Here is a 6,939-nt window from a genome sequence, read left to right as displayed (position 1 = left end):
AAGGAAAGGAAAGGAAAGGAAAGGAAAGGAAAGGAAAGGAAAGGAAAGGAAAGGAAAGGAAAGGAAAGGAACGAAGGAAAGGCATCCATATTGGTAAGGAAGAAGTTAAATTGTCACTATTTGCAGATAACATGATAATATACATAGAAAGCTCTCAAGATTCCACCAAACAACTATGAGAACTCATAAATGAATTCAGTAAAGTTGCAGGACACAACATTAACACACAGAAATTGGTTGTATTTCTATACATTAATAATGAAGTAGTAGAGAGAGAAATTAAGAAAATACTTCCATTTACAATTGCACCAAAAAGGATGAAATATCTGGGAATAAACTTAACCAAGGTAGTGAAAGACCTATACCCCGAAAACTATAAAACATTGATGAAAAAAACTGAAGACGACACAAACAAATGGAAAGATGTTCCATGCTTATGAACTGGTAGAGTTAATATTGCTAAAATGATCATACTACCCAAAGTAATCTACAGATTCAGTGCAGTCCCTATCAAGATACCAGAAGCATTTCCCCCAAAAGCATTGTTCAAAGAACTAGAACAAATAATTGCAAAACTTTCATGGAAATACAAAAGACCCTAAATAGCTAAAGCAATCTTCAAAAGAAGAACAAAGCTGGAGATATCATAACCCTCTATTTCAAGGAATACTACAAAACTATAATAATTAAAACACTATGGTGCTGGCACAAAAATAGACACATATATCAATGGAAATAGAGAGCCCAGAAATGAACTCGTGATTATATGGTCAATTAATCTTTTTTTTTTTTATGGTCAATTAATCTTTGACAAAGGAGACAAGAATATACAATTAAGAAAAGATAGTCTCTTCAATAAATGGTACTGGGAAAACTGGACAGCTACATGCCAAAGAATGAAACTGGAGCATTTTCTAACACCAACCACAAAAGTAAACTCTAGATGGATTACAGACCTAAATGTGAGAGCTGAAATCATAAAACTCTTCGGAAAAGAACATAGGCAATAATTTCTTTGACATCAGTCATCGCAACATTTTTCTAGATATGTCTTCTCAGGCAAAGGAAACAAAAGCAAAAATTAACTATTGGGAGGACTACATACACCAAAATCAAAAGGTTTTGCACAGCAAAGAAAGCCATCAACAAAACAAAAAGGCAACCTACTCAACAGGATAGTTTATTTGCAAATGACATATCCAATAAGGGGTAAATATCTAAAATGTAAAACTTACACAACTCAACATCAACAAATAATCTGATTAACAAATGGGCAGAAGAACTGAATGGACATTTTCCCAAAGAAGACACACAGATGGCAAACAGACACATGAAAAGATGCTCAACATCACTTATCATCAGGGAAATGCAAATAAAAAATGAGATACAAGCAATGAGATATCATCTTACACCTATCAGAATGGCTAGAATAAGAAAGAAAAGAATAAGTTGTGGTGAGGATGTGGAGGAAAAAGGACCCCCCATGCACTGTTGGTGGGAATATAAATTAGAGCAACTACTGTGGAAAACAGTTTGGAGGCTCCTCAAAAAATTAAAAAGAGAATTACCCTATGATGCAGCAATTCCACTTCTGGGTATTTACCCAAAGAAAAAGACAATACTAATTCGAAAAGATATATGCACTCCTGGGGCATTTGGGTAGCTCAGCTGGTTAGGCGTCCAGCTCTTGATTTGGGCTCAGGTCATGATGTCAGGGCCATGAGATAGGGGCCTGCATTGGAATCTGCACTGGACATGGAGCCTGCTTAAGATTCTCATTCCTTCTCTCTCTGCCCCTCCTCACTCTTCTTTCTTAAAAAAAAAAAAAAAAAGATATATGGACCCTTATGATCATAGCAGCATTATTTACAATAGCCAAGATAGGGAAGCAACCCAAGTGTCCATTGATAGATGAATGGATAAAGAAGATGTAGTATAAATATATAGAATATTACTTATCCATAAAAAGGAATGAGATCTTGCCATTTGTGACAACACAGATGGACCTAGAGGGTATTATCTTAAGTGAAATAAGTCAGAGAAAGACAAATACTATATGACTTCACTTGCATATAAAATCTAAAAAACAAAATGAACAAATAAACATGAAAACAAAAAGCAGAAACAGACTCATATAAATAGAAAGAACAAACTGACAGTTACCAGAGGGGAGCAGAGTGGGGGGTTAGGCAAAATAGGTGAAGCGGAGTGGGAGATACAGGCTTCCAGTTATCAAATCAATAAATCATGGGGATAAAAGGTATGGCATAGGGAATATAGTCACTGACACTGTAATAGCATTGTTGAATTGTAGATGGCAGCTACACTTGTGGTGAGCATAGCATTGTATATATATATNCTTGTGGTGAGCATTTCACTGTATATATATATTATATATATATATAATATATATATATATAATATATATATATATATATAGACTTGTTGAATAAATATATTGTATACCTGAAACTAATGTAACATTGTATGTTAACCATACTTCAATTAAAAAAAAAACAAAGGGAACTTTCACATAAGGATGAGAATAGAGGAAATTTTGTTGGTGTAACTATCAGAGGGCACAGAAGTTGTTTCAGAAGTTGGTGAGGAGTGGGAGAGGAAGAAATAAAAGGGGATGTTAAAAACTACTTGGAGTTAGATTTGAGAGAATGTGAGATGACCTGGGAAGTCTGGGTTTTTTGTGTTTTCTGACCTAACTGGTACAACTCAGTGGTGGTGGCCAGGCCCTGAGTGCTGGGGCAGGGAGGGGTGCTGGGCTGCTGTGGGCATGCAGGATACTAGAGCTGAGACCACTGGTCCCAATTGGCCACTGACTTGTGGGAGTCTTATGCAGAGTATTTGGGTCCCCTCCCACCTGGTCCATGTGCGTGGAGCTGGCAGAGGGGTAATCTGAGCTGAGCAGGGAGCAGCTGGGGCATTTTTGTAGTTATGCAGGTTTGAGGGCTGCAGATGAGGGCTGTACCAGGACCCCCAGAGTAACTCTTTATACTTTGCATCCACCTTAGGACCCAACAGTAGGGCTGCAGTGGAGCTGGGAAGACTCCAGCACTCCTAAGCTTTATCAAGGGGTCTGTGTGTACTCACTCATAAGACCTCAGTTCCAGGCCATGTGTCCAACAGAAACCCAGCACAACAGCCTCCGAGCCATTAAGGGCTTTTTACAGCAGAAGGTATGGGAATGACCCTAGTCCAGATCTTTTACCCTTAAGTTCTAAGCCTATTGTTAGAAAACTTCTTAGTCAGTGTTGTTCAGTGAGGTGTTCAGAGTTCAGCAAGGAATTTCAGGCTATGCTAAAATTTCCATCCTATGACTGAGGGCAGCTCTAAGACTTTGTGCACTTAAAACCCTGAAAAATGTTTTAGAAGAGAGCTGGGATGAATAAAACATTTTCCCTTTTTAAAAAAATCACCTCTTCCATTACTTATTTCTTCTGCATTTTGATAAACTTCTTGAAAATGAAACACTTCTAATGAACTCCAAGGAGCTTTCTCAGATTACCTCCACAGGGGACCAGAACAAGATCAGAAACACAATTATTTTGATTTGAGTGCTTTCTTGAAGAGTTGAACAATAAGACAAATGAACAACCATTAATGCATTTTCTTGTATTTTCCACTTAGTAGCAAATATAAAAGGGTGTTGGCTGTGGTCTTAATAATATCTGCCTCTCTTTTTTTAAAAAAAAGATCAATTTTGGGGCGCCTGGGTGGCTTAGTCGGTTAAGCGTCCGACTTTCGCTTAGGTCATGATCTCGCGGTTCGTGGGTTCGAGCCCCGCGTCGGGCTCTGTGCTGACTGCCAGCTCGGAGCCTGGAGCCTATTTCAGAGTCTGTATCTCCCTCTCTCTCTGACCCTCCCTGCTCATGCAGTCTCTCTCTCTCTCCTAGAAATAAAAAAAAAAAATTAAAAAAAAGATCAATTTTATTTTACAGAATAAGATGTACAGATGTTAAATGTATAGTTTGATGAGTTTTGACAAATGCATGCACTCGTATAACCATACCCAAATCAATGTATTTCCATCACCACTGAAAGCTTTCTTGTGCCCTTTCCCAATCAATAGCCCCAACGAGAGGCAAACTATTCTGAGTTATGTAGACTGATGTTGCCTGTTCTTGAACTTCATATAAACAGAATCATACAGTTAAGTACTCTTTTGTGTCTGGATTCTTTTGCTCCACATAATATTTTGAGACTCATTCATGTTGTTGCATGGATCAGTAGTTTGTTCCTTTTGTTACTGCTGAGTAGCATTCCATTCAATGAATGTACCACTATTCTTCTGGTGATGGACATCTGGGTTGTTTCCAGTTCGGGCTATTATAACTACAAAAACAATGCAGCTTTGAATATTCATCTATGTCTTTTTGTGGACATAACTTTTCATTGCTCTTAGGCAAATACTTAGAAGCGAAATTGTTAAGTCATAGAGTAGATGTATATTTAGCTTTTTATGATACTGCTTTCCGGTTCAGCTGTTCCATCCTTCGTTTCCGCCAGCAACGTAGGAGAGTTCCAGGTCCTCCATATCTTTACTAAGACTGGGTGTTAACAGTCTCTGTAACTTGAGCTGTTCTAGGAGGGTATGTAGAGAGAGGCATTCTGTTGTAATTTTAACTTGCATTTCTGAAGAGAAATGTTAGGGTCCTTTTCATGTTTTAACTGCCTTTTTATATGTTTTCTTTTGTGAAATATCTTTTCAATTCTTTTGCCCATTATCCAGCTCCTTAATTAAATTTTGTTGAGAATATGGCCTAATCAGGCAGTATTCTGTTGTCTGCTCATGTTCTTTAATAGAGAAGCTATATGTTGTATAGACATTGAGGTAGCAATGGCAGAAATAAACTGGTTAAGAGCATTAGATTTCGATCATTCCATTTTAAATTTCCCAGAACAACTGTAGAAGTAACCATTTCATTTGTAAAAGGCTCCAGGTACTATTCCCATTCTGTTTCAGAACACAAAGAACAATTACTCTCTAACCTCAGCATTTTAGGGTTGGGAGAAAGAAATATCTAAAAGTAGTATCACAGCCCATGTAACATAATATTTTTTTCCATCTGGCGTTATATTTTGAAACATAATTTTATTCAAGAACTATCCAAATTTGTATCATAATGAACATATCCTAAAGGCTCATTTAAAAGTTTTGCTTTACAATTCAGCATATTAAAATATATAGCCATAAAGATGTCATTTCATGGATAAAATGATCTCTAAATTCCTTTCCAGTTCTAAGAGTTTACGACAAAAAAGTATGCATAGCAGCAACTCTCCAAGTATTAACAACTATTGTTAGTTATTCATACTAATGGTGGATAATAATATAGATTGATTAATTCAATACCTATTCACAATCATTATTCCCTTTTTGTTCCTCTACTGTAAAAGCTGGAAAGCCAAATACTTCATCTCCTATTATTTATTTATTTATGCATCTAGAAGTGGCTCTGGGACATAATTAAGGCCACTGAGGAATAGACTAAAGACACCAGCGAGGGCACCCCATCCCAAGTAAAAGTATCTTCCCAAGTTTCTTTTTCTTGCTGAAGAAAAACAACAAAAACATCCTTTTGTCCCTCACTTTTTCCTAAGAACATGAATATGAGACTGGAAAATACAGTAGCCATCTTGGGACTGTGAGGAAGAAGAGGGTATGAGAATGAGGCTTCATGCCGAAGATGTTGAGAGCAGAAAGAATAGAGCTTGGCTCCCAAGGGCAACACTCATCACTTACTAGCCATAATCTTCCTACCCCTAGACTTTTTGTTGTGTGAGACAATAAACCATTATCTGTTTAAGACAGTGTAGTCAGGTTTTCTGGTATTGCCAGAAAAATGTACTGTCAGCTGATTCACTAGCGTTTAAAAGAAGGTCTCACTCTTAAACACAGAGAACAAACTGAGGGTTGCTGCAGGGGAGGTGGGTGTGGGGATGTGCTAACTGGGCAAGGGGCTTTAAGGAGGGCACTTGTTGGGATGAGCACTGGGTGTTGTATGTAAGTGATAAATCATGGAATCAACCCTGTGAACCAAGAGCATACTGGATACACTGTTAGCCAACTTGACAATAAATTATATATAAAAAAATTTTATTTAACATTCGATGTAATACTGGTTTTAGGAATAGAAATCCATGATTCATCACTTACCATATGTAATTATTTTTATATGTTGTTGGATTCAATTTGCACATTTTTTATAATTTGTGTCTATGTTTATGATAAATAATGGTCTGCAGTTTACTTATGATGGTTTTATCTGGCTCTCTTTTTTGGGTAATAACAAGTCTCATAAAATGAACTGATAAATGATTTGGGCAATTTCTCAGTTCTTTCTCTGTTTTGGAAGTGTTTATAAAGGATTGGCATTTAAAAAAATTTTTAAATTAAATGTTTCATAAATTTAAGGACAAAACGAAATGAAATGAGTTAACATATGTAAAGCTCTTAGAAGATATTTTGGTACCTAGTAAGTGTTATACAAATTTTATTATTACTACTGGCTATATTTCACAAGTTTCTAATAGGGAATTCTGACTTCTCAAAAATATTATTAAAATATATATAAATTGCTGTTAATCAAGGTTTTTCAACCTCAGTGCTATTGACATTTTAGACTCCATAATTCTTTACTGGGGGTGCGGGGGCTGTCCCATGAATTTTAGGATGTTTAGCAGCATCCATATCCCCTATGCAATAGATCCCAGCACCCCTATCAGTTGTGACAACCATAAATGTCTCCAGACATTGCCACATGTCTTCTGCAGGGCAAAACCATTACCTGGTTGAGAACCACTGCTATAAATCTATCAAGGCTACAAAAGGAGCTATATAAATTTATAGTTTAAAAACACTAAGTAATTTTGAAGGGCAACTGGGTGGTTCAGTCGGTTAAGTATTCACCTTCGGCTCAGGTC

Source organism: Crocuta crocuta, unplaced genomic scaffold (genome assembly GCF_008692635.1).
Source record: "Crocuta crocuta isolate KB4526 unplaced genomic scaffold, BGI_CrCroc_1.0 scaffold337, whole genome shotgun sequence".
Lineage (NCBI taxonomy): Eukaryota > Metazoa > Chordata > Mammalia > Carnivora > Hyaenidae > Crocuta > Crocuta crocuta.
This window is presented reverse-complemented; position numbering follows the sequence as displayed.